Source organism: Astyanax mexicanus, chromosome 6, assembly GCF_023375975.1.
Source record: "Astyanax mexicanus isolate ESR-SI-001 chromosome 6, AstMex3_surface, whole genome shotgun sequence".
NCBI classification, from domain to species: Eukaryota; Metazoa; Chordata; class Actinopteri; order Characiformes; family Acestrorhamphidae; genus Astyanax; species Astyanax mexicanus.
Genome location: NC_064413.1, coordinates 13,323,115 through 13,350,695, shown reverse-complemented (window position 1 = coordinate 13,350,695; position 27,581 = coordinate 13,323,115). Strand labels below are relative to the sequence as shown.

Sequence of the window (27,581 nt, the reverse complement as noted above, 5' to 3'; positions counted from 1 at the left end):
ATCTTGGGGCAACATTCATTTTAAGGACATTGGCCTTTCCCCACAATGAAAGAAAGGGGGGGCACCTGTCTATATCCGCTTTAAAATGATCCAAGAGAGGTTTTTGGTCAACCCTGCTCAGATCTGACAAATTTGGAGGAACGGGACACAGAGATATGTTATTCCTTTCTGAGGTCATAGGAATTGTGAAGAAAATGCTGTTTTAGGGCAGTAAGATGTCAGGGGGAGGGCTTCACAATTGGACCAATTTATTTTATAAATTGATAACTTGGAAAATTAATCAATAGTAGTTAAAAGAGAATTCACAGATTTTTCTGGGCTAGAAATAAAGGTTAAAATGTCATCTGCATACAGCATTATTTTATGGGTAGTTTGGCCAATCTGGATACTAGGGAAGTCCAGGTTCAATATTATAGCTACCGTTAAAGGCTCTAATGCCAAAGAAAAGAGGAGGGGGATATGTTATGTTACTGGCAGACTGTGAGTGAGCATGAAGGAGACCCGGACTCAGATTAGCAGTTCAGTAACTCACGGGTGGTTTATTTTCATCCAGAACAGGAAGTGTGTTACACATAACATAGTCCGTGCTACAACTCTCTGCTGTGCTTTACACTATTCCGTTTTACAGAACAGGATAAAGGGGATCGTTGGTGGACGCATTGTAGTCTAATGTATGGTGAAATAAGCCCATTTGTTACCACCGCAGCTTTGGGCCCTGTGTACAAGATATGAATCCACTTTATGAAGACGTCTCCAAATCCAAAAGCTTTCAAAGTCAGCAAAAGATAGCGCCACTCTACCCGGTCAAATGCCTTCTCAGCGTCTAATGATAGGGCAGCTACAGGCTCCTGTTCATTCTGAACATGCCACATGATATCTATGAATCTCCTGATGTTATCTGATGAGTTTCGCTGATGAATAAAGCTAACTTAGTACCAGAGCTGCTACTACTTTATTTATTTTCCCTGCTACCACCTTATTTATAATTTTTGCATCACAGTTAATAAGATAAACTGGTCGATAACTCTCACAGTTATGTGGGTCCTTACCCTTCTTGAAGATGAGCGAGATGCCTCAGACAAGGTTGGAGGAAGAAAGCCTTTTGCAAAGGATTCTTCATACATATTCATTAAATAGGGAGTTAATTCCTTACAATACATCTTGTAAAATTCTGCTGTAAACCTGTCTGGGCCAGGTGATTTGCCAGTGGTTAAGAGCACAATCACATCTACAATTTTCTCCTCAGGTATGGGTTTGTCAAGCTCCTCTTTCTGATTCGTTGTCAATACTGGTAAACTCAGTTTATAAAGAAAAGATCCAATCTCATCATCCACTGACAACTCTGTACTGTAAAGGTTTGTATAGAAATAAAAAAATGACTCATTAATCTCTTTTGTAGATGTTTTACGTCCCCCACATTGATCTCTTATACTCGAAATTGTGCTTAAGGATTCCTGTTTTTTTATGTAGCTGGCAAGTAATCTGTCGGCCCAGTCTCCTTCCTCACAGTACCTCTGCCTGGCTCTGAAATGAGAGAATTCCACTTTTTGTGAGAGAAGAGTATTAAACTTATATTTTAGTTCCACAAGTAAGGAGTAAGAGTAAGGACTCATTGGACAGGTCTATTTTGAATTTACCTTCTGCGACACTGATCCTCTGCTCTAATTCCTACTGTCTTGTAGTATTTTTTTTTCTTGAAAGCAGTGTTGTACTATGTGTCCCCTCAAAAAAGTGCTTCTTATGCCACAGCTGCAGATGATGCCATAGGTAGGTCAATCTCTGAATACATCTTAATCTCAGCACTAAGGGTTGTTCTAAATGCTTCATTCATTAGCAGACCTGAGTTCAGCCTCCATCTACGAGATTTTATAGTTTGGGTGAATGGTTGCATGATGTGTCACACAGGCATGATCTGAGATTATTATATTCCCAAATTTACAAGATAAAACAATGGCCATTAATGTCTTTGATAAGAGAAAGAAATCAATTGTTGAAATGGTTTGATGTGGGGAGAAAAAATATTGTAGTCCCTAAATGTAGGGTTAAAAATGTGCAATATATCCACCAAACCTAAAGCTTTGCATATATTTTCAAGAACCCGCTTTGATCTTCGGGGTTGAGAAGTGGATGGTCTACTGTGGTCAAGCACTATGTCCAAGCCCTGATTGAAATCCCCCACTAGAATGACTGGATGATTGCCCATTCTATTTATACTGCACTCTAGATCTGCAAAAAATATTGGCTCATCCTGAAGGGTTATTATTTTTATTGTTCACTTAATTTATTTAATAACATTATGATCTTTGCTCTCTTTTTAACTGTCACAATGACACAAGGCTTTGAAAGTTGTTTGTACTTTTTTCATCAACAGCAAGAGCTGTGAGGAGAACGTTATCCTGAGTGGCAGAGAAGCATCACTGCAACTAGCTATCTGAGTGAAGTGCTGGGAACCTCTCCTCAGATAGCCAGCGCTTGCCTGTTCTACACTGCTTAAAGTCTTACACAGGCCAGAAGATCTTTCCATCCACTCTTTTCCTCCGTTTCATCTTCTCACAGACTTTAGGACACTTAAATATTGTTTGAAACACAAGGACTGTTTGCTGTGTTCATGAAGGACACAGCAGAACACTATGATAAAACTTGTTGCTCAGTCAAGCTGGAGCTGCTCCCATTATTGGGACTGGACAACAACCTGTTACCTGGACTCTGCTGACGTAATCATATTGATAAGTTCTGTCCAATCACATGTCATTTGCATAAATGTATAACTGCTTGAATGAAGTCTGAGGGGTTCTCTCTGTCCCTCGACTGGCTTTAGTTTCTCTCTCTTTATTTCTCCCTCTCTCTGGGTTGTGAATGTGTTGATCTATCGAGATTTAACTACACTATGTGTTGACTCAATGATGTACTTTTACTCTTTTCTAATATATATATTTATTAATTTCTATTCCTTATATATAATATAAGTAATGCTGAGACTATTTTTCCAGTAAACTTAAATATATTTTAAATTCTAAGATCTGACTCATTGGTCAGACCATTTGATGACTCATTGGTCATTTCATGTTCTGGGATTCCTCACATTCAAGTTTAAGCTAAGTCATGCTGTGGTAAATTACCCTACAATCCAGATTAGGTGCATAAATATTTGCTACTATTAATATTTGTCCCTGAATTTCTGCCTGAACAATCAAAGTTCTACCCTTTCTTTTTTTAAATTCTTGAAATTGTAGGTGTTTATTGACTAGAATTGCCACTCCCCGGCTTCACAAAATAAAATATTTCCCATCCAATCTCTGCAAAGCATCGAACACTCATTGTCTGTGAAATGTGTTTCTTGTATAAAGACCAAATCACAATGTAAGAAGAGGGGGGGGTGGAGTGCTATACAAACTGCAGCTCCAACCACACAATTAGCAGACCTAGTCGCAGACCAGCAGACCTCAAAGCAGGTAAACCCAAGAAAAAGGGAAATTTAAAAATAATATTATATATTATAATTCATATTATAGAACCCCAACCCATGCGGGGATCGAATCCGGGCCGCAGCCCAATACTCGTACCGCTGTACCAGCGAGTGGATTGGGATGCAGCCGCCGAAAAGGGGCGGAGCAACGAAAGTCACGCATAGCGGGAATGAGAGAGGGTAAGAATTGTAAATAAAGCTCGCAGGGAAGCGGCTACCTCTAATGACGCGAGGTGAGGATTAACTGAAACAAAAGAGCTTCGAAAGAAAACAAAACTGAATTGAGGTGCTTGTGGATTAAATGCTGTTTCACCAGAGAGGAGAGAGAAGGTGAGCAAACCGCGAGCCTCACAGCTGCTTCACACACACACAGAGAAAGAGGGGGGTGGAGGGGAGCTCACCAAACTAGAGAGAGAAAGGAGAGAGAGAGAGAGAAAGGAAGACAGGGAAAACTAGAGAGTGGGGACGAGAAGTCAGGGATGCTGCCCAATCCCGCTCAAAGCAAAGTAGGAAACCGGAAATTGCCGTGAACAGAGCAGTGGGAAAAGAAAGAGCCGAGGCTCACTCGAGAAACCGGCATAGATTCGCTCTCAGGAGCATCAAAGATCCAATGCCGAGTGGCTGGTTGGCGTTGCTTATAAGGAGTTGGTAGCAGGTGTCAGTAATTAGTAATTATTGAAACCCTGATGTTTTTGCAACAATAGGGTTCTTCATGTGTGATATACTGACAAGGTGATGTGATTTCCGTCTGGATAAAAAAAAAAGTGGGGAGCTGCACAGCATTTTGCTTTCACCTAAACCTAGAGTTTATTTTTACATTGATACAGCATAAATATTAGACTAATAAAAGGCATGAGCACCAGCGGGAATGTCTATAGATGGTATATTGTTAATTGTGTCTAAAAAACTGTGTCTGAAGAGCTCAGAGTCTCTCTGTAAGAGCATTGGCTGAACAGAGTTTAAATGTATTGGCTTTCAAAACTGGAAGGTGGAGCTCATTATCTTATTATTAAACGCCGCTTTTTACGCCGCTTATTACGGCGTCAAGAGAGACACTAAAACGCCGCTTTTTACGCCGTCTCATTGCACTGAGACGGCGCTCTGTACGGCGCGCAAAAAGGGTCGAAAAACGCTGTGGGAAACGGCGTCTTCTGTGCTTTTAGCGGCGTTTTTAACGCCGTCGTGAAATCATACGGCGTATATTACGGCGTCTTGAAATCATACGGCGTATATTACGGCGTAAACCCCACACAGAATGCCGTATTTTACGCCGTTCTTTTCGACAAAAGGCGTCTGGTCCAGGCGTTTTTTGGGCCTTTTGGCGTTCCATAGTCCTCGCTTGAGTTAGCCAAACAATTCACTTCCAGCTAGTTCCGTTCCACTAACGCAATTAAGACTCAACCTGTTCCCACTAATTCAAGGCATGCTTTTGTAATCAAGGCTCACACGCGTGCACACGGTATTTACACAGCCTCAGTTATCGAGCCTTGAAAAGCAGAGAAAATAAAAACAATGATAATCTTTTAAAATAATGATTTAATCCCTTAACGTTCCATGTGGCTATGCTCAGACCCTGCACGTTTCCTAATTTAGCTGACATAACATACAATACAGCAGTATGGTGACCACCTGTCACCATGTCTTCTAAATTTAGCCTAGTGTGTAAAATGACCAAATCCCCACAAACGTGTTTATCCTCTGAATGAAAAGGTACATGGATACTGAATAGGAGGAGTAGCAGTGACTGGGATAAAAACAAAAAAACAAACAACATAATCAAAAATATAAAACAAAACAGTGTAAAATAAACAAGTTGGCTTCCACTCTCTGGGTGCCCCGAAAAAAACACCAACTAGGTCTGTGATCTGCAAGCTTTTGGCAGCTACAAGGGCAGTGCCACCATCACGACAACTAACTCTAAACAGTCTATATAACTCGACTAAACAGCTCTCTAACCAATGTTATTGAAGATGGGCCTCACTGTAACTGACATCAACAAGGACATTATTAATGCAACTGTGAGCAAAAATACAAACTAAACAAAGTCTATAACAATCATTAAGTCAATAACTGACTTGTACACACATGTAGAGTATCAAGAAAAACAAATTTACCTTAAAACATAAGACCAAGTTCACATACACTAAATATGAAAACAATAAAGCTGGTAGTTAAGAACCGCATTTTGAAGTAGTGCACATAAAACCTGCACTTAACAATATTTACATTACCTGTAAGTTCTTTATTGCTAAACAGCCAATTTGGTCTACCACAGCTAATGGTCATACATCAAATCCAGGATGTCCCTGGCACAGTGCACCATCAGGTAAGGGTAGAATCAGCCTCTGGCTGTAGGGTGGAAATAAAGCTAAACGTGGTGCGGGCGTTATCAAAGCACCGCTCACCTCCGCAGTGATACAGAGAACCACAGGGTGTTTCTGTTTGAAAGGTATCTTGTGTTGATGGAGTAGTTTCTTGCATTCTCAAACACTTTGGTGCAGAGACACCATTTCCTTTGAGTAGTCCTAGAAAGATCCTGATGAGGTTGCCATTCCAGCGGATTTCACCCTTTTTTCTCGCCGCGTTGGTTATTGCCTTTTTGTTCTGCCTGTTAAGAAACCAGGCGATGAGGATTCTATCCGGTCTGTTTCTCCCTTTACGAGTGGCTGACAAGCGGTGACATCGCTCCACCAAAAGCCCAGACGTTAACTCCAGACCGAGCATCTCAGGAATCACATCCGACAGGAACTTTGCCGGGTCTCTCCCTTTGCAATGCTCTGGAAAACCTTGAAATTATAGATTTATAGATTTATTATAGCGGTGGGTCCACTATATTTTGCTGGAGACTAGACATCTCGGTGCGAGTTGCAGATGGACTTTCTTTTATCTCTTTTACGCACTCCTGAAGTGAATCCTGTCTGCTCTCTGCCCTCCCAAGACGGGGAAGAACTTCTGTGAGCTTGCCCTCTATCGACGTAATTGTTCTTCTGATTTCCTCCAGGCTGCTACTATGTTTGGCAAACATTTGCTTGAGAAGCACATTAATTCTAGCAATCTCCTCGTGCAGGCAATCGTAATGTCGTAATTCTGAACAAAACTTCTAATGGTGCACAGATGTCTCCCCTTAAGCTGCCATTTCTCAGATTGAGTCATGTGACTCATACTGAGATTTTTCTAAAAGAAAGGTAACGGAGCTAACCATGTAAACTGTGATTACATTGTTTCCCATAGCTGGTCGTCTCCGAATCAGTAAAATCCAATCAAATCAAATGTATTTGTATAGCGCTTTTTACAACTGGTGTTGGCACAAAGCAGCTTTACAGAAACATGATTACAGGACAAAGAATCAGGCAAAACATTAAACATAGAATATACATAATACAGAACCCCCAGTGAGCGCGGAGGCAAGGAAAAACTCCCTCAGAGCTGCAGGAGGAGGAAGAAACCTTGGGAGGACCAAGACTCACATTAAAGGGGGGACCATCCTACCACTGGTCAAATGGCTTTTAAATTAATTTTAAAAAGTCTTTCATACATCCAAATAGGTTTTATATATTCAGGTGTATAGCAGCTCCACTAATGGCTTATAGAGTAAGATAGATGATGAGCAGCTGATCTGTGGTGGTGGATGGAGAAGAGCTGACTTCAGTAACTTCCAGTCTGGCCAGACAGAGGACATGAGAGCCTGAGGGTCCCTCGGTATCGGGTCAGACAGGTGGGCAGTCAGTAACTCGGAGGAAGGCAGAGAGATGGAATTAGTTTTGACTGTATTTATGTAAAACAGAGAATATAAAACATTATCAGAGTGTGGCAAATGACTCCGGCAGATCTAAATAAAACAGCCTAACTAAAGGCAGAGAGCCAGAAGGTAACATAGACATGGAGGCTCCCTGAAACACTGGCATCCACCCACTCCACCGTCCACAAACCTGAGTGACCGTGTGCAGTGGGAGAACAACAGCACCAGCATCTCAGTTTACCACAATTTCCTCTGTCCATGAACCCCTGAATCTGCAGCCTTATCTAAAGGGAAAAACATTAATTACCAAAAGCTAAACTAAACAAGTAAGTTTTCAGTCTAGACTTAAAGATTGAGACTGTGTCTGAGTCCCGAACATATTCTGGGAGATTATTCCAGAGTTGAGGCGCTTTATAAGAGAAAGCTCTTCCTCCTGCAGAGCTCCTCTGAATTTTAGGAACTACTAATAAACCAGCACCCTGAGATCTAAGTAATCGCGGTGGTTCATAACAGGAGATGAGGTCTTGTAAATACTCAGGAGCGAGCCCGTGTAGGGCTTTATACGTTAACAGGAGAATTTTATAGTGTATGCGGAATTTGACTGGAAGCCAGTGCAGTGCTGATAGTACTGGACTAATATGGTCAAATTTTCTCGTTTTAGTAAGGACCCTGGCTGCAGCATTTTGAACTAGCTGAAGTTTATTTAAGTTACTGCCGGAACATCCAGACAGTAGCGCATTACAATAATCTAGCCTTGAGGTAATAAAGGCATGTACTAATTTTTCTGCGGCATGCAGTGATAGGGCATTTCTTAGCTTGGCAATATTACGGAGGTGTAGAAAAGCTGTTCTAGTAACATTAGATATGTGTTTATCGAATGCTAGATCTGAATCTATGATAACTCCAAGGTTTTTAGCTGCTGAACCAGGGGTGGCTGAGAAGTCAGCCAGATTTAGCATTAAGTCTGATAATTTATTTCTAGCAGCTTTGGGGCCTAATAGGAGAACTTCTGTTTTATCACTATTTAATAGGAGGAAGTTGTGCGACATCCATGATTTTACATCTTCTACACAATCCTCGATTTTCTTTAATCTCACTCTGTCATCAGGTTTGGCTGATATGAAGAGCTGCGTGTCATCCGCATAACAATGAAAATTCACATCATGTTTTCTAATAACTTTGCCCAGTGGGAGCATATATAATGTAAATAATAACGGTCCTAATATAGAGCCTTGTGGAATTCCATATCTTACCTTAGTATAACTGGAAGACATATCATTTAACCTCACAAACTGATAGTGATCGGTTAAGTATGATTTAAACCATGCTAAGGCAGTTCCGGTTACACCGACCATGTTCTCTAGTCTTTCTAAAAGGATAGTATGATCTATTGTATCAAAGGCTCAGATCGAGAAGTACCAGTAGGGAAACACAGCCTTGGTCGGCAGCTATAAGTAGATCGTTTGTTATTCTAACTAAAGCTGTCTCAGTGCTATGATAAGGCCTAAATCCAGATTTTGGTCCAGATCTGGTTTCTTTGCAGGTAAGAGCAAAGTTGTTGGGCTACAGCTTTTTCTAAAATCTTAGAAATAAAGGGTAAGTTTGAAATAGGTCTATAGTTAGACAGTACACTAGGATCAAGATTTGGTTTCTTGATCAGAGGTTTAATTACAGCTGTTTTAAAGGCTTTGGGTACATGGCCCAGGGTGAGCGATGAGTTTACTATCATTAACAGAGGTTTAATTATATCTGGCAGTACCTGTTTTAGTAATTTTGTGGGAACAGCATCAAGTGTGCAGGTTGTGCTGTTTGAAGAGGAGATAATTTTATCTAGTTCTAGCTGTGGAAGTGGGTTAAAGACTTCCAACCTAACTTCAGTAACAGGGTTTTGTTCTAGATCAGCCAGACCAGATGACAGAGGATGTAATATTTATCTGTTTAATTTTATCCCGAATGTTTTCAATTTTACTATTGAAGAAGTCCATAAAATCGTTGCTGGTGTGAATGGCTGGAATCTGAGGTTCAGTACCTGCCTGGTTTTTAGTTAATTTGGAAATAACACTAAAGAGAACTCTAGGATTATTTTTATTTATCTCGATCTGTGAGGCCAGATACACTGAGCGGGCTTTATTTAGTTCTTTTCTATATTTAACAAGACTGTCTTTCCACGCAGAGTGAAACACTTCCAGTTTAGTTGATCGATATTTACGCTCTAAATTTCGTACTAACTGCTTTAAGGTACGAGTTTGATCATTATACCACGGTGCGAGCTTTTTCTGTCTCTCTATTTTATGTTTAAGGGGTGCTACAACATCTAAGGTAGAGCGAAAGGTATTTTCTAAACCTTCGGTTAGTTTGTCTAGTTCTACTGGGTCTACAGGAGAATATATTAGAGTTGATAAGTCTGGAAGCTTCTCTGTAAATTGTTGGGCTGTAAAAGGTGTGGAGGGTTAGAAAATTGCCTCCATCTAGTAACACAGACACCCCCCCACTTATTTTTTTATTTTATTATTTTATTGTTATTTTATTATTTTTGTATTTTATTGGAATTATCAGAACCATTCTAAAAGCTATTCAAGCCAGTCTTACACTTTTACATGGTGTTACACCACCCAACCGCTGGATGGCGCTTCATCCCAGTGAGCTGCATGGAGAACACACTAAAATTCGAGGACTGAGCATGCTCAGTTTAGAAATAAACTCTTGCTGCCTTCGAACAAGCTGTTTATTTGCTTTGTGTCCTCCACTGGCTTGCAGGTAACTAAAAATACTACTTTAAACACTCTAGTTTACATAAATAGTAATAAAAATGGCTAGGAGAGCGTTTTGTTAAGTGTTTTGAGGTGTTTTGTTGTTTAAAAAACGTTTAGTTTTGCCTGTAATCTAATCTTTGGTTCTGGGGTGACTAATCACTAAGCTGAGGGTGCCATCTTACCTAACAATGAGAGAGTCCATACACATGCTTTTCACGAGTATTTCTGAATGTTTTGTTCATGTAAAATAGCCAACTTTGTACATATTACAGAGACATGCTTTGTTAAACAGCACTTTTGTTCTGAAACTAGAGCTAGTGACACCATATCGGTGCAGTTTTCTAGTATTCTGAGGTATGGTATCCACCATTTTGTGAGTTTCTGAGTACTATGCATAAGTGAGTTATGAGTATCCACGCAAATGCATTTCGTCTGTGTTTTGGAGTTAAAAAATGGTTGTTTCTGATCAATCGAAGCCTTATTAGTGCAGTTCATAAAGTTAAAATGTACTACAGTGCAACTTCTATTTTTTCTGTGAGTGTAAGCAGTAATACTGGCAGTATTAAGCTACCTTGGCTGCCTCGAGTATATGTGTTTGTTGAGATGTTGGTGTAAATGTTGTATGTGTAGCTGTGTAATGGGGAAAATGTAATGTTGAGTAAATGTGTGATAGTATAAGCTAATATTTGAATATCTTATATATATATATTTAGATTTACATATACATATATTTTACATATACTCTGAAATGCATATTCGCATTTTACTGTCATGTTATTGGAGATACTATGAAACTAGCTAAACTTGTAAATGTTGACAAAGAAACCAAATATAATAAGTATTCTGTATTTTACATATTTACAACATATTTACAATGGGAGGTATATACAGGGTAAATTACAACAAGAATGTGCATGTGTATTTTTATATGAACAAATTATATTTTATACCTTGCTATTATATATGAAAAAAAACTAAATAATAATTATTGAAGTGATGAAATGAATGAAAGAAATGTTGATTTTAGAAATAAACTCGTGCTGCCTTCGAACAAGCTGTTTAATTGCTTTGTGTCCTCCACTGACTTGCAGACTTGCAGATCCAGTTATTTCTCAGGATACACAGTGCTGATGGGTCTGTGTATCCCTTGCTGCTGGCCCAGAAACCCCTAGACCTGGCGCCGGCAACAAAGGCGTAATTGAACGTTTTACAGAGTAGCTAGGGGATGTACATATATTATGACTGAGATGTAATTTAAATGAAAGAAGGTAATGATCTGACATTGCGGAGGTTTGAGAACGAATATTCGGGTTATCTATGCTCACACCCAGGGTCAAAACTAAATCCAGAGTATGATTACAGTAATGAGTAGGTCCTGTTATATTTTGAATAATACCAACTGAGTCTAAAATTGATGTGAATGCCTTTTTTAATGGATCATCCAATTTTTCGAAATGAATGTTGAAGTCTCCAACTATAATCACTTTATCATTACTTACTGCTAAGTCTGTGACAAAATCACTAAATTCTTTTAAAAATTCTAAATAGGGCCCTGGTGGTCTGTAGATTTTAATTAAAGAAAATGCATTCTTTTTTGTAACTGGATTAATTATACTGGTGTAAAGAAGCTCAAAAGAAGTAAAATTTTCTTAGTGTTTCTGATTGCTAACTAAGGTACTTTGGAAAAATATGCAGACCCCACCTCCTCTACCGGACAATCTACCGGATTGTGTATATAATTATAGCCTGCAGGGGTGGCTTCATTTAATGCTACATATTCATTTGGCCTAATCCAGGTTTCTGTCAGACACAGAACATCGAATTTCTGATCAGTTATCATTTCATTCACTAGAACTGCTTTTGAATTTAGAGATCTAATATAAAGTAAACCAATCTTTAGGCTTGAAATGTTAGTACTACAGTCTGGATATGATTGTTTAATATAAGTTAAGTTATTTAGATTTACTGTTTTAGTTTTTTGATGTTTTTGTTTGACTCGGGGGACAGACACAGTCTGAATACATTGGTATCTAGGTAACGTCTCTTTGCAGCTCGCAGACGGTCGGTTAAGCCTCTCTGTCTGCGGCCTGGTCCCGGCTCTGGATTGTCAGCAGCTTCTAATACTACTCTGCCGACTAGCTAAAAGACTATGAGCTATGCTGCATGAAAGTAAGGCAGCACCCTCCCGCGTGGGGTGGACACCATCCCTACCTAAAAGACCAGGCTTGCCCTCAAAGTGTAGCCAGTTATCTATAAAGCCTACATGATTTTCTGCACACCACTTGGACATCCAGCGGTTCAGCGAAGAAAGCCTGCTGTAAGCTTCATCACCACGCCTCATTGGGATGGGGCCAGAGCAGATTACCTCCTCGGACAGCGTCTGGGCTTGTTTAATCACCTCTTTAATATTAGCCTTAGTTACTTCAGACTGCCGCAGACGAATATCATTGGCCCCTACATGAATTACTACCCTCGAATATCTCCTATTCCCTAACCTGAGGTTGCCACTAATGTCCGGTGCTCTGGCTCCCGGTAAACTAGTAACTGTTGCCGCTGGTGCCCCTAAAGGAGTAGCTAATTTCACGTGTCGGACGATAGAGTCTCCTATCACCAGAGTACCTTTAACAGGCTCCTCAGTTGGTGCTTCACTGAGCGGGGCAAACCTGTTTGACACGTGAACTGGGGGAGCGTGGTGTTTAGGTGGGCTGGCTGTGGCCTTTGCGGTAGCATTAGCCTTAGCCTTTCGACTATGCCGCCGAGACGTTACCCATTCGCCCCGCTGTGAGGGCTCTAAGGCCGGAGTCGAGGGGGTACTAACTCTCCCTGAGACACCCGGGGCTGCTAACAGTGAATCCTGCTGTCTATCCCTTATTAAACCCCGGACGTGCAGCTCTAACTTATTCACCTTATCCACCAAGGTGCTAACTATCTCACACTTAGTACAAATACCACTATTGTTACCAGTATCGGTGGATAAGGGATCTAAGCTATACATGCCACACTCTAAACAGGTGTAAACCTGAGCAGAAGCCATGGAGAAAAAAACACTCACCTTGTTTCAGTTGAAATTAGAAACTTACACAAACAAACTGCAGCAGCAAACAGCTAATCCAGCAAACCTGAGGAAAAAGTCTATAAAAGTAGACTGAGAGTGGATTAATAGGTGTGTAGAGCAAAGAGGAAGCAGACTAAAAGTGGATTAGTAAGTGTGAAGAGAGTAAAAGAGAAGAAAACTGAAAAGTGTAGAAGCTGAAGATTAAAGCAAGCTTTCAGCAGCAGACCAGAGTAGTAGAGAGCAGAGCAGGGAGCAGAGCAGGAAAATGGGCGGGAAAAAAGTTTATGGGCGGGAAAAAAGTTTAAAAGGAATAACGGTAAAAGAGTAAAAGACAGACCTTTTTGAACAGTGGCTAGAGTAGGGTGACGTTAAATGGGTGGGACATCTGTTGGCTTCGCTGCTTAGTAGCTACATAGTAAAAAGAAGGGCCCCGCAACCAGGTGGCGATATTCGGGTTATCGCTTCTCTGCCTTTTGGCTAAGATCAGGCGAGATGTCCTCTTTTGGGGACGACAGATACTGCTGCTTTTGCGGCTAATCCCCAGTGGGGAGCTGTTTTTGGGCAGCACACTTGATTAACGCCATGGCTGGGAAGGCGACTAGCACTGGCTTAATCAAAAAAAAAAAATCTGTTCTCATCAGTTTGATCGGATCCAAGAGGACGTCGGCTGTGCTTGGGCTTAGTTTTAGAAGGAGTTTAAGGGTGAACATATGTGCAGCAGTAGGTGGCTTGACCGCTGCTGCCGCAGGGGATCCCTTGAGCTCCTTTTTATTTTCTTTTATTTCTTTTAAAGTTTTTTAGTTTAGCTCTCAACCCCTTCGGGATGACGAAGAAAAGGACCTTACCGCCAAAGAAGACACCATCGGAGGTGGCGGCGACGACGACAGGGATATCCCCTCTGCTGGGACCCGGTGGTGGTGGAATGGGGGTCCCCCACACCGTCCGGTGTGAGGGCGCCCTCTTTACCGAGCCGGAGGTGAGGGAAGTTCCATCTGCGGGGGTCGTGAAAATCTACAAGATTCAGGCCCCTATATTCTCCACCCCAGCTGAGGCCAGGTGCTCGGCCCCGGGCTCGCCCCCTCGGCCTAATAGAGAGGCACCCCCTGCTCCCTTGAAGACATCAACAGCAATCAAGAGGGGTAGGGAGCAGGACCCAACCAAGACTGAAAAAAAGGTGAGGAAGGCGGGCACCTCCCCTCCGGCGGCGTCCGAGGGAGCCCCTCCAGGAAGACCAACTGCTCTCGATCCGGAGGGCCATAGGTGGATAATGGACATCCGGATAGACGACGAATACGTGTCGGTCTCATCAGGTTCGGAGGGGGAAGAGTCCTCCGGAGAGTACTCCGAAGAGTAGAGGGGCTCCCTCCGTATCCTTTTAAAAGTTTTTTAACCTTTTTAATTACAGGCCCAGGCACAGCCAAAAAAGAGAAGCGTTTTTTAGATTTGTTTTTTAACCTTTTTTTCATATTGATTAAATGGTTTGTTTTGTTTTGTTTTAAGTGTATTTAGCGGGGATGATGAGAGAGTAACCGAGTGTACAAACTTTGACGTTGAAATATTTCTGACCCGTAAAAAAATAAAAATAAATAAATAAATATATCTGTTTTTATCAGCTTAATATCTGATACGCTCTCTATATGAGGGCTACATATTAAATGGATTTTTAGAACAGGGAGCCAGAACAGGAGCTTGCTCCTTCTGCTCCACGCATCAACCTCGTATTGCAGTACCTCCAGGACCGGTGCACCTTCCTTACAGCGGTGCAAAGAAAGAAGAAACGACTGGGTCGTTGGCTGAGTACTTGAAGAGTGCGTGACTTGTTAGGGGGGAGGGGTCGGTTCTTGTGATTTGTCTTGTTTTTTTTTAAGTGAATGAATGCATGTTTGTGGTGTTGTTGTTCTTGTTCTATATATTTATTTATTTATGTTTACGTTGTTTCCGACAGGGGGAGGGTCTTTTTCGAGTGTGTTCCGTTTTTGTTCTTTTTTTTTTATACATTTTTTTATTTTGTATTTGATATGTTGTTTAGCTGGTCTCTTTGTGTTGTTTTGTTGTTTTGTTTTGCTTTGTGCTCTTTAGGCAACCGAGACTGTACCCGCCCAGGCATGACATCATCAGGAATCGGGCGCGTTAACTGGAGGAAAAGACAAAAAAGTCGACCGTTGCCTTCCCTCTCGAGCTTCCTTCGCTCCCTGCCTTCCTCCAGCTGCCTCGGCCCTTTTTGGACCTCTGAGGGGTTTGTGGAGTTACGGGTATTGCTCGGGTTTCTCTTCATTCACGTATAAATCTTTCGCCTTTTACTAAAGATGTCCGTGGAGGAGAATGTTGACGAGTATTGTTTATTTTTTAAAGGCTTTGCTTTTAGCAAAGCTGCATATTTTGGTCAATAAAAGAAAGAAAAGAAAAAAAAGTCAGACCTCTTTGAACAACGGCTAGAGTAGGGAGACATTAAGTGGCTGAGAAATCTGTTGGCTTCGCCGCTCAGTAGCTACGTAGTGAAAAGAACGCCCCCGCAAGCAGGTGCCGGTGTCCGGGTTATCGCTTCTCTGCCTTTTGGCTAAGATCAAGTGTAGTATCTGTTCTTTTAAGAACGGACTCACTTGCTGGAAGAGCATGGCTGAGAGAGCGTCATCGTCGGCCCGAGTGGTGCGACTAAAACACACGGTGCGGCTAGAGCTGGTACCAGAAGCGGAGGAGGCGGACAGGACGAGATTTGGATGGGACTACGTGGTCCAGCGGGTGCTGAGGGACTTCGGAGGGCTCGGTCCCTCACGGATCTTCTGCCTGCAGGACTTCGTGGCGGCGGGTTTCGTGGACGTCACCCTGGCGTCCTTCAGCGACTGCACGACTTTCTATGCTAAGTGCAGCAAAGGTACTCAGGAGGAGGTGCTGCGGGGGCTGCGGGCCGTCCCCCTCTTCGCTATGGATGAAGTCCCGGTGACGGTCCACATGTACAATCCGTACGTGGAGGACGACGTCATCCGAGCCTTCTTGGGGCGGTACTGCAGCTCCGTCTCGGCGGGAGAGAAGGTAAGAGGGCGGTTCGGCATCTGGAACGGGAAGAGGAGGTTCCTGGTCCGGCTCCGGGTGGACCCTGCCGGCACGGGGGGTCTGCTCCACCCGCCTGGGAGCTTTGCCATCGGCCCGCACCGGGGGTCCCTGCACTACCCCGGCCAGCCCCTGTACTGCAGGAGGTGCGGCGCCCTCGGACACAGCAAAGAGGCGTGCTCGGGGAAGCACTGCCGCTTCTGCGGATCCGATCAGCACGGGGCGGCCGAGTGCGGGACCCCCAAGGCCTGCAGCCTTTGCGGAAGCCAGGGACACCTCTTCCGTTCCTGTCCCTCCCGCCGAGGTACGTACGCCAGCCTCTTCCAGGACGAGTACAGGCCGTCTGAACCAGACCAGGCACCGCCGAGAGGGGACGCCAGGCCACAGGACGCCAGGGTGTCTGCCGCCATCGTGGACGACGGAGAGGCCGGGCCTTCCACCGCCTGCAGGGGCCCTCCTCCTCCCCCTCGGCCCCCAACGCCTCCGCCACCGCCTCCGCCCCCACCATCAGCGACGGAGGCTCCGGCCGCACCGGTCCCGGAGGACCTGCCGGCAGGACAGCAGCAGCAGGAGGTGCCACCGACGCCGGGAGACGTCGTTGCAGAGACCCTGCTGGGCCCCACCGGCGAGTCCACGGGCCTCGGGCCGGCCCCACCGCTGCCCGACTCCTGGACGCCCATGGACTGGGCGGAGGTGTTGGAGGGGATGGAGCCCGGGGCACCAATCGTGCGGCCCGGGTGGGCAACCGTCGCCGTCCCCGACGGCCAGCCAGAGCCACCCCCCCCTGCCCCCGCTCCTGCCAGGGAACGGGATCCTCAGGCTGAGGAGGACGGCGAACGAGCCAAACGGTCCAAGGTTGAGGAGGCCCGGGAGTTCGACCTCCTCGACCCAGCCAGCGTGCTTTTGCCGGGGCCGGGCCAGTGTGCGGACATCGCACCCCAGGACCCCAGCACAGACTGGTCCCCGCCTCTGCTGGACGGCTCCTCATCGTCAGACCCAGAGGACGCAGGTCAGGAGGGGTGGGAGAGGGTGGCCACCAGGCGGACGAGGTCTGTGGGGGGAAGGGTAAAGGGAAAAATAAATGACCGCCCTTATGCGGTATCCTTTCAGGGATAGGGCAGTGGTAGGGAGTATTTTGAGGGAGTGGGACTTTGTTTCGGAGGGGAGGAGGGTTTTTTGGGGAAGGGGTGGGGGACTTTGGGACTTCTTTGGGGTGGGTGGACTTTTGTGGGTGGCGGGTTGTGGGACTGTGTTGGGGTTGGGTGGGCTTGTTGGACTGAGTAGGGTTGTGGGGGGTTTGTGCGTGTGGGGGGGGTTTCTGGGACTGTGTTTGTTGGGGGTGGGCTTTCGCGGGAGGGGGGGTTTGTGGGACTGTGTTTGTTTGGGGTGGGCTTTTGTGGTATGTAAATGTGTAGGTTAACTGTGGGGTCCCTGAACGTTCGGGGACTGAGGGACGGGGTTAAGAGGGAGGCAGTTTTTACTAGCTTGCGAGCGTCCCGATGCGAGGTCTTGTTTGTGCAGGAGTGCCACTTGACCTCGCAGCGGGACGCATGCAATTTCTCAGCCCAGTGGAGGGCGGGGCCCTCGGTGTGGGGGGTGGGGGAGGGAGTGGCGGACGGAGTGGGCGTTTTATTTGGCTCCGGGGACTTCTCGGTCCAGACCGTTCAGTCCCCGGTGCCAGGACGCATAATTTGCGTCGACGGGGAGTGGATGGGGATTGCCCTCAGGGCAATAGGAGTGTATGCTCCTGCCAGCCCGGCCGGTCGGCGAGGGTTCTTTACCCACCTGGAGCCCCCGTTGTTCACGAACAAGGTCCTCGTCGTTGGCGGGGACTTTAATCGAGACGCTGGTCGAGCGGCTGCAACGAGAGCCTGCTTTCGGCGGCCTGCACATCCCAGGAGGAAGGGGTCTCAGCGCGAAGGTGGCGATTTACTTTTAAATGATCCTTTATGGGCTTGGATTGAGCGCCGTGCCCCGCAGAGAGGCCAGGCCTCTGTGGACGGCCGTCTCCGTGGCCAAGTGCGTGCTCTGGGGCACGCGCTGCGAGTGCCTCAGGGTAGCGGAGCCGCGGCCGGACACGAGGCACCTCTTCCTCGCCTTTAAGGCGAGGTACGCCACGGTCTCTCAGGCGGGGCGCGAGCCCGGAGAGGAGATCATCAGGGTGGGCGTGGGCGGCAGGGGAGAGAGGTCCGGCTTCGCAGGCCCGACGGTAATGGGGAGGCCCTGGTGGCCCCGCGGATGATCCACGGGCAGGGCCTCTCGCTCTCTTTCTTGGGGAGTAGGGATTGGGTCGAGTCCGCTCCGTCCGTCCGCCGGAGGTGTGGGGGGGTTGGGTGACTTGGGGTATGGTTATTTCCTTTGGGTTTGGTTTTGGGTGGGTTTGCTAGTTAGGGGCGGTTGCTTCTGTCTGGGCTGGGCTTGGTGGGGGTTTCGTTGGGTCAGGGGCTGGGCGGGAAGGGTTGGAGTTTTTTGGCAAAGTTAGTTTCCTTCTGGGATTTTGTTACTGGGAATTGGGATTATGTTCGGAAGGGGGAAGATTTTAAAAAATGGGGAGTTGGGGTTTATGTGTGTTGTGGGTTGGGTGTTGCGGTGGGTTTGTATTGGGTTTGTGCTCTGTATGACATGTAAAAATGGATGAATAAACGCGCTGGTTGCTAAACAGAAAAAAAAATCTGTTCTTATCAGAAAGAACAAGCCCTTTGCAACCTGTTCCATCGTGTAACATCACAAAGCCAGGTGCGGAGGCCGAGAAGCGAAGCTCGTAGAGCTTTTAGTTGGATTTTAGATTAGTTGAGACAGATTTTTTTAGTAAAGTTCTTAGATGGTTTTACAGGAATGATGAGGGAAAGTAACCTGGTGAATTATACTGGTGAAATTTTTCTGACCTGAAAAAAAGAGAAAAAAAAAAATCTGTTCTTATCAGTTTAATATCGAAGCGTTGAAGGAACGACTCGGCTGTGCTTGGGCATTGTTTTAGAGGAGTTCAGGGGTGAACATATGTGCAGCAGCAGGTGGCCTGACCGCCGCTGCCGCAGGGGGATCCCTTGAACTCCTTCTTTGGTTTTATTTATTTGTTTTTCCTGGCAAAATTTGGGGAGGTCCAGCCGGGGGAGAGAGTGGTCCGGGACGAGCTGGGGATCTGGAACGGGCACCGCCAATACATGATAACTTTCAAAGAGGAACAGGGAAGTTTGAGGTACCCCCCCGACTAATTTTAATCTGGACGGCAGCAAGGGGTACCTCTTCTTCAGGGGGCAGTCCGCCTTCTGCCGGGGGTGCCTCAGGTATGGACACCAGGCCGAGGGGTGCAAGGAGATGGTCTGCAAGAACTGCTTGGGGAAGGGGCACCTGGCCAAGAATTGCCAGAACCCCTGCCGCTGCAGGAGCTGTGGCGGGGAGGGACATTTAGCCCACTCCATGCGGTCAGGAGCTCTCTCCTTGCTATACAAGAAAGGAGATCCCAAGGATCTAGCTAATTGGAGACCCCTGACCATGCTGTGCGTTGATCTTAAGATCTTAGCCAAGGCCCTGACAGAGCACCTGAAGAAATCCATGTCGTGCCTGATCCACAGCGACCAGACCTGTGGGGTCCCGGGGAGATCGGCAACCTGGAACCTCCACCTAATCAGGGATGCCATCTCCTGGGTCGGAGACAGAAATGTCCCACTGGCGCTGGTGAGCTTAGATCAGGAAAAGGCTTTCGACCGAGTAGACCGCTGCTTCCTTGAGAGGGTGTTGACGACACTAGGGTTTGGGCCCAAGTTCCTCAGATGGCTCTTAACGTTATACGCTGAGGTTGGAAGCCGTGTTTCCATCAACGGCCACCTGAGCGACTTAGTACCGCAAGTGAGTGGAGTACGACAGGGGTGTCCTCTGTTCCCTTTACTCTACGCGCTCTACGCGCAGCCATCAGAGCCCACCCAGAGATAGATGGTCTCCCCCTCCCGGGGGGCGGTGGAAAAGTGGTCAAACTTGCCCAGTATGTAGACGACACTACGTTGTTTGTATGCTCGGACCGGTCACTCAGGATTGCCTTAGACATGGTGCAGGCGTTCGGTAGAGCTTCCGGTGCGGCATTGAACCTTGGCAAGTCGGTAGTCAAGTATTTCGGCAGTTGGACAGATCGAAGGGACATTGTAGGGGGTTTGGCCCTCAGCGATGGTCCTCTGAAGATCTTAGGGGTCTCCTTCATGGCAGAAGGGGCTGCCCGAGCCAACTGGGAAGAGCGTTTAGCTCTGGCCAGGCGCAAGATGGGGCTGTGGAAAGCCAGGTCCCTGTCCTTTCTGGGTAAGGTATTGGCATTAAAAGTAGATGTCCTTCCCTCACTGCTGTATTTAGCTCATGTCTACCCCATGCCCTGCTGCATGCGGCAAGGGCTCACTAAATATATTTTTAGTCTCGTCTGGGGAGGTAGATATGAGTATGTTAAGAGGGAAGTGATGTACCTGGGAAAGGACAAGGGAGGGAGGGATGTACCTGACTTCCCTCTTAAGCTGGATTGTCTGTTTTCTGCACAGCTCTGTGCACGCCTGGCAGCTCCCCTAGAACACCCCCATCAATATTTTGTACGGTTGTGGCTGTCCTGGCCAATGCGTACTCTAGTGAGTACGTGGTCCAACTCCTACCCTAAGGCTGAGACCCTACCGGATCACTACAAGCACCTGGTAAGATGGAACAGCTTGCTTCCGGTGGGGTTGAAGCCCGAGACCTTTGTTAGGTACCGAGCTTTGTATAAAGCTGTTCTGGATGCCCGAGGTACTCGCTCTGTGGTGGGCTTGGAGAAGGACACTTGGTCTAGAGTTCAGCCAAAAGGGTTAGACAACCGGTTGCAGGACCTGAATTGGCAATGTGTTCATGGCAAGTTGCCAGTCAGGGATGTTTTGTATAGGCACGGGCTCACCAGACACCCACGCTGCCCCAGAACCTCATGTGCCAATGAGGAAACTCTTGGCCACATGTTTTGGGACTGTGAGTATGCTCAGATGATCTGGACAAGGATAGCCAACCTATGCAGAGCATTTGACCCGCAGTTCATTTTGACCAGAGAAAAGGTCATAAGAGGGTGGCCTTAAGATACCAGGTCTCCCTTCTTGTCCCGGATGTGGTTGGTGGTGAGCATTACCAAGCGGGAGCTTTGGAACACTCGTACTGACCTCATCCGTAGAGGGACAAACCTGGAAACCGAGGGAATGTATAGAAGAATCCGTGCTGATCTGTTTTTTCGGATGGAGTTAGATGTCATCCGGTGGGGGTATCACACAGCGAAGCAGAGGTGGAAGGGCCTCTTCGAGCTGTAGTTCCCACCGTCGAAGAAACACGACTTCATCCTGTGATTCTATGAATCACTTTTGGTTTTATTGGTTTTCTGCCTTTTAAAATAGAAGGGGTTTTAACTGTTTTTTTTATTTGTTCGTTTGCCCAGGCACAGCCTACACTTGTATTAGAGGAGTGCATTTAAAAGAAAACATATTTTAATTTAATTAAGATGTTTTTACATATTTAGTAGTAAGTTATTTTTTTAGGGGTATTTTAGATAATAAATATTATTTTAAATTTTTATGGGAATGATGAAAGAAGAGTAACCTAGTGTTAAAATACATACTGGTGAATCGATTTCTGACTCCAAAAAAAAAAAAAAATCTGTTCTTTGAGAACGGCCTACACTTTAAAAGAGTGAAATGGCCTCTTTGGGCGATCACTGGCCGGCCCGAGTGGTGCGGCTTAGGCACACTGTCCGTGTGGAGCTGAAGAGCTGCGCCTGGTGCCCTTGTTCGCCATGGACAAGGTGCCATTGACGGTGCACCTGTACAACCCGTTCATGGCGGACGAGGTTGTCTGGGCTTTCCTGGGCCGCTACTGTTCCTCTGTGTCGGCGGCGGAGCGGCTAAAAGGACGGTTCGGCATCTGGACGGGGCAGCGCCGGTTCCTGGTGAGGTTGCGGGTGGATCCAGCCGAGCCCAGGGGACTGCTGCACCCCCCGGGCAGCTTCGCCATCGGGCCCCACCGCGGCTTCCTCCACTACCCGAGCCAGCCACTGTACTGCCGGAGGTGCGGAGGTCTCGGCCACGCAAAGGAGGCCTGCGATGGGAGGTGCCGATCCGTGGAGCACAGCACGGCGGACTGCGGGGCGCCCAGGACCTGCAGCCTGTGTGGAAGTGAAGGCCACCTCTACTGGTCCTGCCCTTCCCGCCGCAGCACCTTTTCAAGCCTGTTCGCCGTCGAGTACCAGAGCGTCGATCGGGTCCGGGCCCCGTCAGAGGAGGACGCCGCAGCATCGGATGCCAGGCCGCCTGCTGGACGCCCGCCCAAGCCCACCGCCGAGGACAACGGGGACCCAGGGCCCTCCACCGCCCACCACGGGGGGCTCCCTCCGCCTCACCCCACCACGGCACCACAGCAGCAGCCGAGCCGGTCCCGGAGGATCTGACGGCAGGACAGCGGCAGCAGGAGGTGCCGCCAACCTTGGGCGACACCGTCGTCGAGACCCAGCTGGACCCCACCGGTGAGTCCACGGGCCGGCCCCACCGCCTTCTGACACCTGGACGCCCATGGGCTGGGTGGACATGTTGGAGGGGATAGAGGCCGAGCCGCCCCTCGTGTGGCCCGGTGGGTGACCGTCTCCGTCCCCGACAGCCAGCCAGCGCCAGACCCCCCTGCCCCCGCTCCCACCAGGGAACGGGACCCTCAACCTGAGGAGGACGGCCAAAAGATTAAAGGTTGAGGAGGCCCAAGAGTTTGACATCCTCGACCCTGCCAGCGTGCTGCTGCCGGAGTCGGGCCAGCGTGCGGACGACGCACACCAGGACCCCGGCACGGACTCCACCAGTCGGAGGTCGACCGGTGCCGGGTCCGTCCCGAGCAGGGAGATGATTTTTAAGAGATACTGGAGCAGCCAGTCTTTTATCTTAGCTGATGTCTTACCCTTCTCTAACCTAAGTCTTTCTGTGGCTCCCATGCCATGTCAGGGATTGGGTATGGGTTACCTCAAGGCCCCTTTGCACATGATTCATCTGTCTACAGATTTGCTTTCGGGTCAGTTCAAGGCTGCAGTGTATGACAACTTGCCTGTTAAGGGAGTTAACTTCTATTCTAGGGAATGATATTGCTGGTGGTATGGTTATGCCTGTTTTAGAAGTTGTAGATGTACCTGTTAATTATGTAATGCTGGATGAGGATGCTAATGATTTGTCTGAAATCTTTCCTGCTTGTGTACTTACTCGTGCTCAGTCACGTAAATTGGCAGATGTAGTAGACATGTCTGATTCGTTTCTGTATGCCAATAAGACAAATGATGACTTTTTAAATCCGGTAGTCATGGAAGGTTCTATGAAAGAAGGTCACACAGACAAAGTTGAGCTAAATGATGTTGAGCAGCTAGAATGTGTTGTAGGACATGATCAGCTGGTGGCAGCACAAAAAGCAGATCCCAGTCTAGAGAAGTATTTTTCTATTATGAGTAGTAAAGAGGGAATACCTGACAACCAGGTGCAAATTTTCTTGAAGATGAGATTTTGATGCGTAAATGGTGTCCCCGTAGTGATCCTGAACTTAGATCTACCATTTAGTGCCAGCTGATCCTCAGCATGTGTTGACTCTTGCTCATGACAGTCCTTGGTCAGGACATTTAGGGATTATAAAAACCTACAATCGCATTTTGAGACATTTCTTTTGTCCTGCCATGAAGAGGGATGTTTCAAGTCACTGTCGTTCTTGCCATGTGTGCCAAAGTACAGGCAAACCTAATCAAATAATCCCCCCAGCGCCTTTACAGCCCATTCCTGTCATTGGTGAGCCTTTTGAACGCTTGTTGGTTGACTGTGTTGGACCATTGCCAAGTCAAAGTTGGGTAACCAGTTATTACTCACTATCATGTGTACAGCTTCACAATTTCCAGAAGCCATACCCTTGCGTAAGATTACTGCTCCAACTATAACCAAAGCATTAGTGAAGTTCTTTTCCACCTTTGGTTTACCCAAAGTGATCCAGACAGACCAAGGCACTAATTTTTTGTCTAAGTTCTTTTCACAGATTATGAAGACTGCCTGGAGACCGGTAAAGCTTGGGATGAGGGCATACCTTTTGTATTGTTTGCGGTAAGAGAAGCTGTTCAGGAGTCACTTTCTTTCAGTCCTGCTGAGCTAGTTTTTGGACATTCAGTTTGTGGACCCTTGAAGTTACTGAAGGAGTCCTTTGTCATGTGATGAACAGAAACCTATTCCAGTTTTAGTTTATGTCAGTAACTTTCGTGAAAGGTTACATAAAGCATGGGAAGTTGCTAAGGAGACGTTGGCATTGTCTCAAACAAAAACGAAGGAGACCTTTGATAAAAAGGCAGTCTACCGAACTTTTAACCCTGGTGACAAAGTTTTAGTTTGTTACCTGTCCCTGGTTCTTTTCTTGCAGCTAGATTTTCTGGTCCTTATGTTGTAGAGAGGAAACTTAGTGACACAGACTATGTAATTCAAACCCCAGGGCGCAGAAAGTGTTCAAGAGTATGTCACATTAACATGCTTAAATCTTATCATTCCAGAGATGTTCCTGATGTGGAGACTTCCAGTCCAGCTCCAGTGGGTGGTGTTGTAACTTTGCCAGAGACACTTTCTACTGAGGATGTAGATGGATTGCATTTCCAAGGTCAGTCTCTCTCTACAGCTAGGCTACCCAATTCTGAGGCACTGTTACAGTTGTCCTCTCAGCTAAGCCATTTAACAAAAGAGCAGAAGATTGATCTCACTAACCTTATCAATGATTTTCCATCACTCTTTACTGATATTCCTTCTCAGACTTCAGTGTTGAAGCATGATATCAAAGTTACAACTAGTACAGCAATTAAGCAACATCCTTATCGTACTAACATTGCTAAGAGAGCTTTGATGAAACAGGAAGTAAACTATCTACTAGAACATGGGTTTGCAAAACCCAGTGTGAGTCCTTGGAGCTCACTTTGCCTACTAGTTCCCAAGCCTGATGGTACCTTTAGATTTTGTACAGACTACAGAAAAGTTAATTCAGTCACAGTTTCTGATTCGTATCCATTACCAAGGATGGATGATTGTGTTGACAGTATTGGTACTGCTCGTTTTGTTAGCAAATTGGACTTATTGAAAGGCTATTGGCAAGTTCCTTTGACTCCTGAAGCTTCTGACATTTCTGCTTTTGTTACCCCTGATGACTTTATGCAGTATACTGTTTGGTTTTAAAACTGCACCTGCCACATTCCAGCGACTAATTCATACTGTAGTAGGTGATGTACCTTCTTGCTCTGCTTATTTGGATGATCTTGTTTTGTATTCTTATGATTGGGAAAGTCATTTGCAAACGTTACGCACAGTTTTTACACGTCTTGAGAAAGCATCCTTGACTCTGAACCTGGCCAAGTGTGAATTGGTCAAGCAACAGTAATATACTTGGGTAAACAGGTTGGTCGTGATGAAGTAAGGCCTTTGGACGCTAAAGTAACTGCCATTATAAACTTCTCCATTCCTACCACACGGCGTGAGCTGCGTTGATTTTTAGGAATGGCTGGATATTATCGGACATTTTGTAGAAATTTTTCTACTGTAGTTAAGCCGTTGACCAAGTTGCTTAGCCCTTCTGTCACTTTTCACTGGTCCTCTGCATGTGATCATGCATTTAATAGTGTGAAAGTGCTTTTGAGTTGCACCCCTGTGTTAACTGCCCCAGACTTTGCTAAACCCTTCAAATTAGAAGTTGATGGTAGTGCAGTTGGTGCAGGTGCTGTACTTTTACAGGAAGATGAAAGTGGGATTGATCACCCTGTGTGCTACTATTCTCGTAAGTTTGATAAACATCAGTTTAACTACTCTACAAGAAGCATTAGCTTTACTTTTAGCACTTCAACATTTTAGTGTTTATGTTGGCTCTGCAAACAAACCTGTCACTGTTTACACTGATCACAATCCTCTAGTCTTTCTGTCCAGGATGTACAACCACAACCAGAGATTGATGCGTTGGGCTTTGCTTGTTTCTGATTATGATCTGGAGATCAAACATAAGAAAGGTAAAGACAATGTAGTTGCTGATGCACTGTCTCGTTCTTAAAGTATTTTTGTACTTAAAGAAGCTGTAATCATTTAAGCTGTAAGATTAATCTTTAGAGTAAAATGGATATAAATACTTCTCAAACTAACGTTGCTCTTTTTTAGGTGGTGCGTGTTACATTTTCTTTCTACTCCTATCCTGCACTGTCCAGAGTTCTGCCAGCCAATGGGAGACATGCTGAGAATCAGCTGACCAGATCCACCAATGGGAGGAGTGGCTCACCAGGAAGGGGTGGTGCTTCCTGTTTAAAAACCTCCACGTGTGGACTAATGGAGGAGGCTTTTGTATTTGTGAGAGGCTTTGTGGTACTATGTAGTTTTTAATACTATTTGAGACTGAATGTTAAAGTATACAGAAACTCTGTTGAGGATTATGCTGATTGCCTCTGTTTGTTTAGCCTCCTGTGTTCTTATCTGCAGCTGTAACTTTTTATTCAGTTCTGTTTTCTCTAACCACCCTGGCATGGACAGGCAAGGAAAGGCGCCTATACATTACATCACCGTAGGTAAAACCTTGTATAGACACACTAGGTAAGGGGTGGGTGCCACATTTGTATATTTTTGTTAGGTTATTTTGTTGGTTAGGTAGGTAAGTTGTTTTTCTTTATTTCTTTCCTTTGGCACCATCCATGGTCCACCCAGAAGGTTGGTTTTTGAGTTTTAACTTCTTTAAACAAATCTGTACTGTTACGAGTCTTTTAAACAACTGGTATTTTTAAGTACTGCTGATTTGTAAAAGAAAACCTTTTTCTGAGTAAAAAGCTCAAAGGAATTCAACTTGTCTGTCTGTCTCCTCACTTCCATTCATCAACACACACTCATGTTACTGCCTAGCTTGTACCTCTCATACCCCAGCCACCATCTTACAAGGGGCTCGTAACAGGGGGTATTCCAGAAAGCGGGTTCAACAAACTCCAAACCTAACCCTGAACTCCGAGTTGACTTACCTCACCGCGTCATACTCCGAGTTTTCAGTTCCACAGCAGCTGATCAGAGTTAGGTTACTCAACTTTGATTAGGTTAAACCATAGACTGTATAGCTGAACAGAGCATCGTCTCTCAAAAGTGAAGCCACCACAGGTCGGGCACCCCTGCTGTTCGGCTGCAGAAAGCTGTATAACCCCACCCACCCCCATAGGTTTCAATGGCAAAACAGACATTTTTCAATCACGTTTTTTCTAATATACTGTAATTCTACCTCCTTTATTTAAATGCAACAGCTAGTGTAACCTCTGCTTATATTGTCAAATTTTTATATTCCCACAGAATTATTTTTTTAAGCGTTATTCAGCTCTATTTAAAAAGGTGTGGTTATTGTAAAAAGGGCTGGGTTACACCTAGCCGGGGCGGGACCAATAACAGACCATCAGCAGATCCTGCATCATGTTCTTTTTTCCCCTTACGTCAAGCAGTAGACTAGTACTAGTAGTTAGTCAAACGTTTAGCTAGCTAACTGTAC

At 45.8% G+C, this 27,581-nt stretch overlaps 2 non-coding genes and 1 pseudogene across 2 annotated transcripts; all 3 read left to right on the top strand.

Moving 5' to 3' along the window:
- The first annotated feature begins 14,568 nt into the window (after nucleotides 1–14,568).
- Nucleotides 14,569–14,765, top strand: LOC125802640 (U2 spliceosomal RNA). The gene has a single exon (XR_007439724.1). It is a non-coding gene; the product is annotated as a U2 spliceosomal RNA (small nuclear RNA).
- A 504-nt stretch (nucleotides 14,766–15,269) lies between these two features.
- LOC125802836 (U5 spliceosomal RNA) lies at nucleotides 15,270–15,385 on the top strand. Its single transcript, XR_007439888.1, has one exon. It is a non-coding gene; the product is annotated as a U5 spliceosomal RNA (small nuclear RNA).
- Nucleotides 15,386–15,550: 165 nt separating this feature from the next.
- Nucleotides 15,551–15,644, top strand: LOC125802669 (U2 spliceosomal RNA; annotated as a pseudogene).
- Nucleotides 15,645–27,581: the final 11,937 nt, after the last annotated feature.